Raw genomic sequence first — 12,449 nt, 5'->3', positions numbered from 1 at the left:
CAAGTAATGAGAAAGGCGCCCAATGAACCAACCACCGCCTCCCCCAGAGACACCAACAATGCCCACACCCCCCTACAGGCCTGGACTCGGTGCCCCTGAGCACCGGCCTCCAACTGCCGGTGAAAAAACGCGGCCCCGTAGCCAGCCGCTGCCGGCCGCAACGCCGCCTCACACAGGGGCGCTCTGCAGGCCGCGCCAGCCGCTCCCGAGCCGCCCGATGCGCTGCCGCCGCCGCCGCTGCTTCCCCGCTGCCTAGCACTAAGGCAGCAGCAGCACCCAGCCTACAGCTCGGAGGAAACACGTCTGTCTCCTCCGAGCACAAAAACGCACTGGAGGTGCGTGGGCAGAGCCGCAGCAAACGGCTCCAAGGCTCCGCCCACCGCACCGCTTACCCGGATGCCCGGGAAAGCGTCTGCTCTCCCTCCTTCCAGGAGAGCAATAAGCGACCCCCTCCTCCACCGCGAACGCTGCACGGAGGTAGGGTCGAATAGTTAGTGTGTAACCACACCATGTGATGTAACTGTATGCTTTGCCTAACGAGAATGTATAAAGGGAAGTTCGAACTTATGTACGGGGGCTCAGTTTTTTGGTGGCTTTAGTCACGCTGAGTCCCGCCGGCTAATAAACTGCCATTCCTTCCTAAGATTCTGTCTGGTCTCAATCCTTGTCACCCCCAAATCCCGCTACAGTACCACGTCTAGAGAAATGGAGCTGAATTCTATTATTTCCTTCCACCATATCTTCCCAGCTTCAACAAAGACTCCATCAAATTAAGCCATCCCTATCAGAAAAAAGTCTTTCTTTCTTGAAGGAAGCCTTTCTCTTTGGAAGGAGTTAGTGGAAGAGAATCAACCTTACAGGAAGTTTCACGGGGGTAGCCATGTGAGTCTGCAGCAGAACAGCAGGACTTGAGTCCAGTGGCACCTGAGAGACCAACAAGATACTCAGAGTGTAAGATTTTGAAAGTCAAAGATCCCTTCTTCACGTACCATTTGAAAGTATCTGAAGAAGGAAGCTCTGACTCTCTAAAGCTTATGCCCTGAAAATCTTGATGGTCTATATCAGAGGTTCTCAAACTTATTTGGCCTACTGCCCCCTTTTCAGAAAAAAAAAATACTCAGCGCCCCCCCTGGAAATCTACCTTCAAGAAGTGGACAAAAGATGCAGTGACAAATTTGCCCCCTCCCTCCCAGATCCCAGGGAAGACCAGGAGAAGGCACCCCCCCCCCCAAAAAAACATGCTGCTTTAGTTAGGTTCTGGACTCTTCTTTATGTTTCTACCACCCCCTTAACTACTAAAGTGAGCTTGGGGATACCCACATTTAATAGTCAATACATGCTTCATGACTTAAAAATAAATAAAAAGTACCCTACAAGAGAGCAACCTGAACCACATATCTAGAGATATTATGTGGGAGTTCTCACATTTAAAGCATCCTGGAGTTTGGGGACAGGCACTTACAGAGACATTTGATAACTTGTTTTAGAGAAAAGGAAAAAAATATACATAAGAGAATGGAAAAGTGCATGGCTTTCTGCTTCACACATTGCTATGATACAGAAATCGGCAGGTGGAGGGGGGATATTTTTGTCAGGAATCCAGGGATGGATGCAAGTCACAAACTTTATTTACTACTGTCTATTTATACACTTCTTGGCCTGCTGCCCTGAAAGTGGCTTATATAAGAGATAGAAATATGTAAAAATAAAAGAGATAATATAATAAAAGAAAATAGAAATAAAACCATGCAATACAAAATAAAACTAGCAACAAGATTAGGACATAAACAGTGCAATCCTAAGCAGTTACACCAGTCTAAGCCCATTCATTTCAATGGGCTTAGACCAGTGTAACTCTGCTTAGGATTGCTCTGAAAGAACAGCAGGAAAACTAGGTTAAAGGGAGCTTTGACATGAGAGAACTAGATGGACTTAATCTAGTATGTGAATATTAACTAAGCTGCAACTAAGCAAAGATGCCAGAGAGCTTCAAAATGTGGGCACCACCACACAAAAGGCCCTCTCTCTTGGTAGAGGCCGACCTCACCATTGAAGGTGGGTTGTACAGACAAGGGCTCAAATGAAGTCTTTAAGTGATGGACAGGTTCCATATCCAACACATTTTAGGGCTTAAAGCTTAACACCAATACTTGGAATTGAGCCTAAAAAAATGGAGAACCATATATGTCCACAGATGAGAATATAAAGTAGTTAAGGCATTCTCTTAACAAATATAAAGCTGAAGTTTTGTACATGTGTAATTGAAGGCATATATATAGCCCAAGGCACTCTGATTACTATAAACATCTGAGAATTAGATATTTTTTATATTTCTCACTCTAAAGGTATTGCAGACATGCAACACAATAAAGGCATCTGAGAATTCCTTTCTTGAACCAATCAAGAGTTAGGGATGGGAATGCGGCCCTTTCCTGGGCGCTGCAAGGCAGCTGAGCCAGGGGCCGTTGATTGCCACCACGGAGGATGGAGGCAACACCATCCCCCACTACCAAATATCGATCGGCTGGGAGGGCGCAGCAAGAGCCGCACACGGCTGCTCTGCCCTTCCCAGCCTCAGTGCTGTAAGTCGCTCGGTGGAGGAGGATGTTTCTCCAGCCAAGTGACTGAGGGTGCTGCTGTGCGCCGGAGCATGGGCCGGGAGAGCAGAGCGACGGCGGCAGAGCTTCACTGGCTCCCTCGGCAGCGAGGACATGCGGTGGAGCAGAGTGTGAACGGGCCGGGCTGTGCGCCTCGACCTGCGTTTTAGCAGCACGGCCTTCACTTTCCAGCTGCCTTGTCCCGGGGTGGTTGGGGGGCCGGGGGAAGGGGCACTGAGCAACCAGGCCACGGTGGTGGCGGGAGTTCCCGGGCGTGGGCGTGTTATGGCCTTCGCTTGGCCGGCTTGCCACCAGCCGGGTCTTTTTGCTTGCCTGCCGTTTTGCAAGGGCAAGGGGCTGAGGAATGCCGAGCGCAGACTGTCTCTGCCAGCGGCGCGGCCCTATTGGGGAGTGGGATTCTGGAGCTGGGCCCTATTTGGATTTTGGCTTCATGATAAGTGGCCCAATTAGCCTCGATTGCGGGTGGCTGTATTTTGGGGGGTTGTTTTTCCCTCCCCCTCCGCCTCGTCCCCTATTTAGGAACAATGGTTGGGAGGGTGGTCAGCAGTTTGCTGGCTTGGTGCCGGCATTAGGCCCCGCACAGTGTGCTGGCATTTTGAATTCGTGGCAGCCATTTTGCATTGGCTTCCTGGCGGAGACAGCCATTTTGTCCCTGCAGCCATTTTGTTGGGGCAGTGCCATTCAGTGGGTAGATTGCACGGGAACCTTTGGTGAGTGCGGCTGCCTCACTTGTGCCGGCGTGGTTCCCTTCCTGGGGGGCATAGATATAAGCAAGTTCTTATCTGTAGCATAAATAGGCTTCTTTATAACAGTAAAAAAAAAGAGAGAGAGAGAGAGAGAGAGAAATGAAGAAAGGGTGAGTGAGGAATATAGGCAGGGAACATTCAGGGCGATTTAAGAATTGGCCACTGGGAAAGGAATACAATGCCTCCTAAGAAGGGTGGTCGTGTGTCTAAAGGGAAACAGCCTGCTAAGAAGGCTCCCCCTAAACGGCCACCTCCCCCTATGTCCTCTTCAGACAATGAGGATTTGGGTGGTGGTCAGCAGGACATCTTAAGTCACCTGGAGGCCCTGGAGCAGGCCAGGGGGGATGTCAGTGCTGCAAAGCAAGGGGCAAGTGTGGCTAGGCCAATTTGCCGTGCTTCTAGAGATGCAGTTAATCGTAATATCTTACGTCGTCTGTCTGCTCTAGAAGGAGTTGTCAGATCCCCAGCAGCTGGTGGTAGCAGTGGACGTGAAACTACTGTTGCAGAGTCACAGGAGCCGGTGGTGGATCTGGATCAAGACTGGCCAGAGGAATCACTTCCAGTAGCTGTGACTGTGGATCCTGTGGATACCAGTGGTAAGGATACTGCACCACACTATGGCTATCCTTGGCCTTGGGGGCCTTGGGCGCAGGGTGCTGCTCCTGCAACGGCTGGGGCGGTTCAAGAGGCATCCCCTGCGCAGTCATCTGTTACAGCAGGCAGAAGTCAGGCTGCGTGGCCTGCCCAGTGTTCAGCACCTGCTGTTCATCAGCAACAAGCTATAACCCCCCCAGCGTGGGGGAGTGTCGGTATGGCTACATACTTGGGCCCAGTGGGTTGGCCTGGGTGTCCTGTCACTCCTTGGGGCTTTTATCCTTATCCTTCTTTGGCCTATGGCCAGGTCCCCTTTAATGCAATGCCATTTCGGGACACAGCCTTACCCCTTGGGGACCATTTGACACAGGCTACGAGGGACAAGATCTTGCGAGGCGAGTATGTGGACATCTTTTCCCTTCTTTTTCGCGAGTTGGAAAAGAAGGACAAAGATGACATGGATGATAGGGATAAGGAGCGCTTTAGGAGGAGGCAGGTTGATAAGACGTGGAACAATTGGCTTCCTAGTCTGTGCCGGGGTGATTGCCAGGGCACAGCCCAATCGTGCTGCATTCCTCTTTCAATACTTGGATAATATTTTGAAGGGCTATACGGGCTTCTCAGATGCTGCATGGATGCAGTATGATGAGGAGTTCTGTATGAGGGCGTCTATGAATCCTAGCCTCCCGTGGGACCGCATTCACCAGCAGCTTTGGCTGCAGGTGATGTCCCTAGCCAAGCCAAATTTGGGGGATCGGTCAGATAGTGGCCATGTAGTGTATCGCAGTTCCCAATCTACCAGTACCCACGGTGGAGTGGGGCAGCAGGTTCAACCCCGGCTGCTCTGCTGGGAATTTGCGTACAAGGGCACTTGTGTTAGAAAGCCCTGCCGATTCAAACACGAGTGCCCCTCTTGCGTGGGTCCACACCCATACAATGCGTGTGGCAAGGCTCGGCAAGGATGGAGTGGTAGAAAGCAAGGGGGAAGTAGATCTGGGGGGCAGCAGCCCCCTGGAAAAGGGCCCCAGACCGGTAAGGCTGAGGGTCCTTGAGTGCCTGCTGCGTGCTTACCCTAGGAAGGTTGATGCAGTTTATTTATTTGAGGGGTTTAGGGATGGTTTTAGAATTCCAGTTCAGGGACCTAGGGCAACGTTTATGGCCGACAACTTATGTTCAGTTCAGGGCAAGGAGTACATAGTTCGGCAGAAGATTCAGAAAGAATGCGCTGAAGGGAGGGTTCTGGGGCCATTTTTAGCCCTTCTAACCCCCAACTTCAGGGTATCTCCTTTGGGGGTGGTGCCAAAGAAGGCGGCTGGTGAGTTCCGCCTCATTCACCACCTATCTTACCCAAAAGGGGATTCAGTTAATGATGCCATACCAGAGCACTTGTGTTCTGTGAGGTACACCTCCTTTGACCAAGCGGTTAGGGTGGTGCGTAGGTGTGGGGTGGGGGTGGAGATGGCAAAATGCGACATTAAGTCAGCATTTCGCCTTCTCCCCGTCCACCCCAGGGATTTCGAGCTTCTAGGGTTTGCCTTTGAGGGCAAGTATTATATGGACCGTGCTCTACCGATGGGCTGCTCTGTTTCTTGCGCGGCCTTTGAGCATTTCAGCTCATTTCTGGAGTGGGAATTAAGGAGACATGCAGGTAGTCATGACTCCGCTCACTATTTAGATGATTTCCTGTTTGTTGGATGGGCAGGGTCATCGGAATGTGCCAGGCTTTTGGATACTTTCATCGAGCTGGCTGAGGAGTTGGGGGTCCCTTTAGCTCACAACAAGACTGAGGGGCCCTCTACAGTGCTTACCTTTTTGGAAATTGAGTTAGACACGGTCCAGAAATCTATGAGATTGCCTGTAGACACGGTTGACAACCTTAGAGCTCGTCTGCGGGATTTTAGGGCCAAGTGCAAGGCGTCCTTGGTGGAATTACAGCAGCTCATAGGGCATCTCAATTTTGCCTGTAAGGCTGTAACCCCGGGTAGGGCTTTCTTGCATTGATTATGCGATGCTATGGCCCCTTTGCGTGCACCCCATCACCGTGTATGGGTGACAATGGGTATGCATGCAGATCTGGAGGTTTGGGCCGAATTTGTTAATGGGTTTAATGGTGTTACCCTTTGGCGGGATGAAATGCTGCTTGAGGCCGAGCTGCAAGTCACGTCTGATGCCTTGGGGTCCACCGGCTTCAGAGTCTACTTCCGGAAGCACTGGTGTGCTGAGCAGTGGCCGCCTGATTGGCTTGCTTCAGACTTAGTTAGGGACCTTACTTTTCTGGAGTTTTTTCCCATCTTGGTGGCTGTCCACCTATGGGGCGAAGAGTTGGCCAACCACTCTGTCCACTTTTGGTGTGACAATCAGGCAGTGGTGCATGTGGTCCACTCCTTGACCTCCAGATCACCTAGGGTCATGAGGTTGGTGAGGGCATTTGCATTGCAGTGCCTTCGGTGCAATATTTTGTTTAAGGCCAGAAACGTTCCTGGGATTAACAATGGTGCGGCAGACGCTTTGTCTCGCCAACAGATGGAGCGTTTCTGGCAGCTTGCACCGGAGGCCGATCTGCAACCGACAGTGATGCCCCCAGAACTATGGCGGCTAGGGAGGCCGAAGCGTGTCGTGCCATCCAGCTCGCCATCATGCCCAGTTCACAGACAGCGTGTTGGAGAGCGGTAGGCCAGTTGGAAGAGTTTAGGCGGGAAGCTGGCATTGGCAGTATTTGGCCCATACCTGTTGAGCATGTTATTCAGTTTTGTGTTAGGCAGAAGGGCCGGGGATTGGCTGTAAAGTCCATTAGAGGGCAACTTGCAGCCTTGGCCTTTGTTAGTAAGGGCCGGGGATTTCCTGAGGCCATGGGTGATTTCCGGGTACAGAAGATGCTCGAAGGCTGGTCCAGGGAGAGTGTGGTTCGCGCGGACCCACGCAAACCCATCTCGCCTGCTGTGCTTAAAGGCTTGGGTGCTGTTTGGAAAGTGATCTGCGAATCGGGATATGAAGCTCGGCTTTTTCATGCAGCTGCCTTAACTGCCTTTTTTGGGGCCTTGAGGGTCAGTGAGCTAGTTCTGGCATCGGCCAAGGATAAGTCTGGTCGTGCCCTTATGGCAAGTGCCTTCAATTCAAGGTGGATGCGGTTTCTTTGAGGATTCGTTGGTCTAAGATGGACCAGAGGAAAAAGGGGATGAGTATTTGGCTGGGCCCTTGCACTGACGTAGAGTTGTGTCCAGTGAGGGCCTTGAGGAAGGGGGAGGAGCAGGGTTGCCTTTTTTGGCACCAAAATGGTTCCCCATTGACCCGCTATCAATTTTGGGCCGTGACTTAAAAGGCCTTAGCTAGGTTGGGTTTACAGGGGGTGAGTTTTGGCATGCACTCCTTTCGAATTGGGGCTGCATCGACAGCAGCTGCCATGGGGTACTCTGGTCAAGTTATCCAGAGGGTTGGTAGGTGGAGATCTTCTGCTTACCATGCTTATGTGCATCCATTGTCCAAGTTCTCAGTGTACTGATTGGTTTTTTCTCTTAGGTTGTGTGTCAACCATGGGACGGCAGTGTATCCTGATATGTGGGCACAGCTATGTATTTTGGGAAGCCCACCAAGCGTGGAGGACACCCGTTGGGTCACAGCTCGGCCTGAGTGACCGGGCTACAATTGAATGGCAGGGCCGGCGGGGCCTTCGATGGTCGGGCCTGTTGCCAGTGTTGTTTGGAGTGGGGCGTGGTGAGCCACACCACATCCTTGTACTTCATTTGGGTGCTAACGATCTGGGCCTTATGCAAGGCAAGGCCTTGTCCTCCCAGGCGCTGTCTGACATGCGCCTTATCGCATCTCGGTGGCTGGGGGTGCTGATAATGTGGTCGGCTATGATCCCTCGGAGGGTTTGGAGAGAGGTGGAGGATCGCCAGGCCATTGAGAGGGCCAGGATGAAGGCCAATAAGGCTATCCAAAAAGGATTGGGGGAGGGGTTGGGCGTTTATTTGCCTCACCCCCGGATCAGGGCCGAGTTTCCCGACCTCTACAGAGGTGATGGGGTGAACCTGTCTCAAGCAGGCAATGAAATTTTCCTAAATGATTTGAGGCAAGGGCTTGGGTTGGCATTAGGCCACCAGTGGGGCGCCAGGGCCTAAGCAGAGGCTTGGCCCGGGCGTTGGCTGGTTTGAGTTGGAGTAGGGTGCGGGCTGGTGAGCACCCTTGGGACTTCCCTATTGATGGGAAGAGGGGCCTGCCTAAAGGGCTGGTACTGCTTTGATGGCTGCCAGATGCAGAGGCAGGCTGCCTTCGGGAACTCCAGCCTGCGAGTCCTTCCCTCACTGCTATATGGCTGAGGTGTTCAGGAGCTTAAAGGGGGGTGACCAAATTGCCTGGCCGGCTGGGTCCACCCCATCCATTGGATGGGTCCCACCCGGGACTTCGGGGCTCGCCCAGACAGGTCAAGGCGATGGTCTATGGGGGACCCTGTGGCTTGACCTGTACTGCTTTAGGTCCTTGCCGCTGTTTGGCTTGTTTTAGTTGTATAAAGTTAATAAAGTGGCCCTTAGATCCAGCTTGGTGTCTATTTATTCCAATGGGGGGCAATTAGAAATAGTGACCAGAAATGTACATTTGAAAATGGAACAATTCACATATGCAACAGAATATATGTACTGTTGTATATATGTGTTGAAGTAAGTGCATGACAGACAGACAGACATTCACATATCTACCCACCACATAACATAGAAGTTCAGGTGTTCCTGGATGCAGAGAGAACACTTTGAATCCAGAGGCTTGTTTTGCCCCTCTTGATCAACAGATTGAAGAGACATGCTGTGCATAAGCCACTTTATTCAAGGAGCTCCCCCCCTCCCCAAACTTAATCTGGTCTTTGTTTTCTCTTCCTTCTTGCCTATAACATACAATCTAGTCCTATCAAAATGATCAGCAGAGCATGAGGCTTCACAGGCACTGGTGGATAGCAGAGATATACAACCATTAATGTCCAAGGAAGACATGGCATCAGCTAGGGTAATGCAAATTTTGTGTATTGGAGAGTCAGCAGACATCAAACAACTCAAGTGCCTGCTGAACAGATTTGTATCTTTTTTCCAAAACTTTTCAGATGAAAAATTATTTTGACCCATGGAGAATGGCACTCATTTATGTCACTAAGGAATACTTAGATGAACATTAAAGGGTAGAATATTTTAAATACAGCATTTGTTTATGTCTGATTTATATGATTTGTGATAGATTTAACTACATATGGCTGCATCTACACAACAACCTGTTATTTTTCCTTTGTGGGCATCGACTCCCTGGATGTTGGAACTACAGGGTGGCACCCACTCCAGGTTGGCCTGTGACTTCCCAGGATAGGTCAGAGTGGGTCTCAGAAATGGGAGGAGGAGGGGGGTTTGCTGCACCCTGAGTCCTCTTTTGCTCCCGTTGGGTAGGCAGGGTTCTTGAGCACCATCTCTCCCCCTCTCTCTGTTCCACTAAATGCTCCAACCACCGACTCCATCCAACTACTCCTCATTGACCCACCCTGGCTACCTGCTTTTAAGGGGCCTGCCCTGAAAGCCCCTGCCCCTACCCCTGGTTTCGTCCAATCCCCTCACCTGTTGCCAAGTAGGCCCCCTCCCCTGCTTTAAGGCCTGCCATGAACTGTGTTAAAGTTTCCTGCATTACTGTTTCACTGCTGCACCAAAGACTGCTTTGCACGTGTGTGTTCTAATACACGTGTCAGTTTCCTGCCTGCGTGTCAATTACCCTGCTGCTGTAATAGACTGTGTAGTTTACTGACTCCATGTTTGGATAACTGCACAAAGGACTCTCTTTTCCTGGGCAGCCCTGCCCTGACCTGTATCTGGACTTCCCAGTGTGCGTTTGGACTGTGTTCCCCGTGCCTGCTTTGCCATCTGCCACGGACCGTGCCTGTTCCCTGCTTTGGACTGTGTTTTAAAGTGTTGTTCCCGCTGCCTCCATGGAAGCCTGCCTCATATGGGCCCAAGCCGCTGCTAGCAGCCGGGCGCCTGCCGGGGAAACCTCCAGCGAGCCTGGCTAGGCGCTCCCTGGTCAGTTCCCACCTGGAGCCTCCCGCGGGCCGGTCGCCGAGCTTGCCCTCGCTACCGGGCAGCCTGCTATCCAGCCCCAGCTATGCCCAGCCGGCATCCATGTTCTCAGGCAGACAGAAGACCCTGGGAAGAGGACTGCTTTGAGAAGCCATTTCGGCGAAGCGGGCACACCACGGCCGCAGCGAGAGCCCCTCGCCCCGCTCTGCATATCTTAGGAGCCGCCCCGGAGAAGGAACTAAGTGCCGACCATCCCAAGCACTTAAAGAATGCATCTCAAAGAAACCTCCGCATTCCAAAACTGATGACATCAGGACAAGCCCTGTCCGCTGGAACATCCATTCAGCCCACTTGGATTTCCCCCTCCCTCTTTTGTCCCCTCTTCCTGAGGTGTCACTTATCACAATCTGATTACCAAAGTGGCCCATCCAAGCCATTCAGTAGCCCATTAGACCCTTTGTTTTAATCTGTGAGAACCACCAAGTACAGCACCAGCCCCAGGGTACGTTTTGGGGTATTTAAGCTGGTCTCTCAGACCACTCGGTGCTTAGGCCATTCCTATCCAGACTTCCTTGCTGTCCGTCTGTGGTCCCAGTGCTGGCATTGGGCCACCTCGCTGTTGTGTCTCTGCTTCGCTTCAGGATAAGTGAGTATTCCCCCTATCATCGTTGGGAACCAGCTAATGCGAACGTCTCTGTATTTCCTACTCTGTATTTCTTAGACCTTGTATGTTCTTTGTATGATTGTGCAAGCTAGGCTTACGCTACACTCAATACACGTGTTTGGACCTTACTCCTTGTCTGCCTCTTTTTCACTAGAGTGTCTGGGATCGGGACCTCCGTAAACATAGGTTATGATCCTCGCTTAATATTAATAGTTACAGACTGCTGCAGCTAATTCCCCATTATAATAAAGAGCAGTTCTGGTAACAGTTTACTGGTGGAGAATGCGGGCATAACCCGGTTCGTGTGAATATACGTGAGTCGACACGCGTGTCTTCGGCGAACTGACTTAGAGGAAAATTTTCCAGACCTCAGTGTAAAGAGCGCAATTTAGCACAGGGAATTAAAAGTGTGAATGTGTGTGGCTCTAGCGAGCATTTCTATCTTGTGGGTTGGCTTTTTCCCCATTTCCTCCTTCAGCCAGCTTTGGACTACTTGCCTTTTGTGGTGCACCGCGAGGCCCTCCAGCCGTTATAACCGGTGTACTGTGGGTGAGGACCTCTGAACTGGTGAAGTTCCTGGCCACCTTCCGGGCCGCCTAAACGCGTCTATGTGGGTGGGATCCCAGAAGTAGGCTCTATAGATATATATATCCTGAAGCAGCACATATAAAACTCTTTTCCGCCCTCCCCCGTCTCTCCTAAGTCCGTCCAAACCCCGCTCCTGCCAGCACTTAGGCTTCAATCCCCGCTCCGGAGGAAACGTGAAGGGATCGTTAGTCCGTTTGGTTGTTCAGTCAGTTTAGCTTTGGGAATCTGAAGCCAGGTTCCTGAAGCCCCACGGCAGCCGGCCGCACCGTGCTTGAGAGTTTTAAGTTAGACTCTTGGGCGCCTTTCCGCTTGCGAGTTTTAAGTCAGACTCGTGGGCGCACCTCGCTTGGGAGTCAGTGGGACTCTTGGGCACACTTTTGCTTGGGAGTTGTTAGAACTCTTGAGCGCACCTCGCTTAGGAGTACCGTAGTTTTACTCCTGGGCACTTTTGCTTGGGGACTTGCAGAGGCAGTCCTTGAGCGCATTTAGTCTTTTGGTCGAGGCTTGGAGACTGTTTAACCGTTTGTCTCTGAGCACGAGGCCTGGGGACTTTTTGGAGTTTAGTTCTTGGGCAGAGAGCTTGGGAGCATTTTGGCTTCTGAGCAGAGGCTTGGAAGCACTTCAGTTCCTGAGCAGAGGCTTGGGAGCATTTCTGGTTGCCTGAGTAGAGGCTTGGGAGACCCCTTTAGTAGCAGTTCCTGAGCAGAGGCTTGGGGACACCTTTTGGTTTCCGAGTATAGGCTTGGGAGACCCCTGAGCTTTAGCTTCTGAGCAGAGGCTTGGAAGCACTGAGCGTTTTTGTTCTTGGGCTTAGAGAGCTTGGGAGCATCTTCTGAGCCAGTAAACTTTTCCTGGTCCCGTGGCTTGTAGGCAAGCTTGAAACGGGAATAGGAATTTTTCCTTCTCCCCCGGTGGAGAAGAACCGAGTGTAGGACCCTTAAAATACCCTGTAGACCCTAAAAGTAGAACCTTAAAACCCCCTGGTAAAAACCCTTGAGGACCTGAGGGAAGGATAAACCTCCCAAAAGGAACATAGAGAGGAAGAAGTTGTTAAAACCCTTGAGCAGCTTTAATCGCCCCACCCCTGGTGTTGCTGATATACTCTTTAACCTCCCCCAAGATCAGCCTTAAACGAAAAAGTAAAATGTACCGGGCAAACCCCACCGTGCCCCGCCTGGAGAAGTGGCTAGTGAAGAAG

The sequence above is a fragment of the Eublepharis macularius genome, chromosome 3, assembly GCF_028583425.1.
Source record: "Eublepharis macularius isolate TG4126 chromosome 3, MPM_Emac_v1.0, whole genome shotgun sequence".
Taxonomy (NCBI): Eukaryota; Metazoa; Chordata; class Lepidosauria; order Squamata; family Eublepharidae; genus Eublepharis; species Eublepharis macularius.
The sequence above is the reverse complement of the archived record's forward strand: the minus strand, read 5'-3'. Positions refer to the sequence as shown.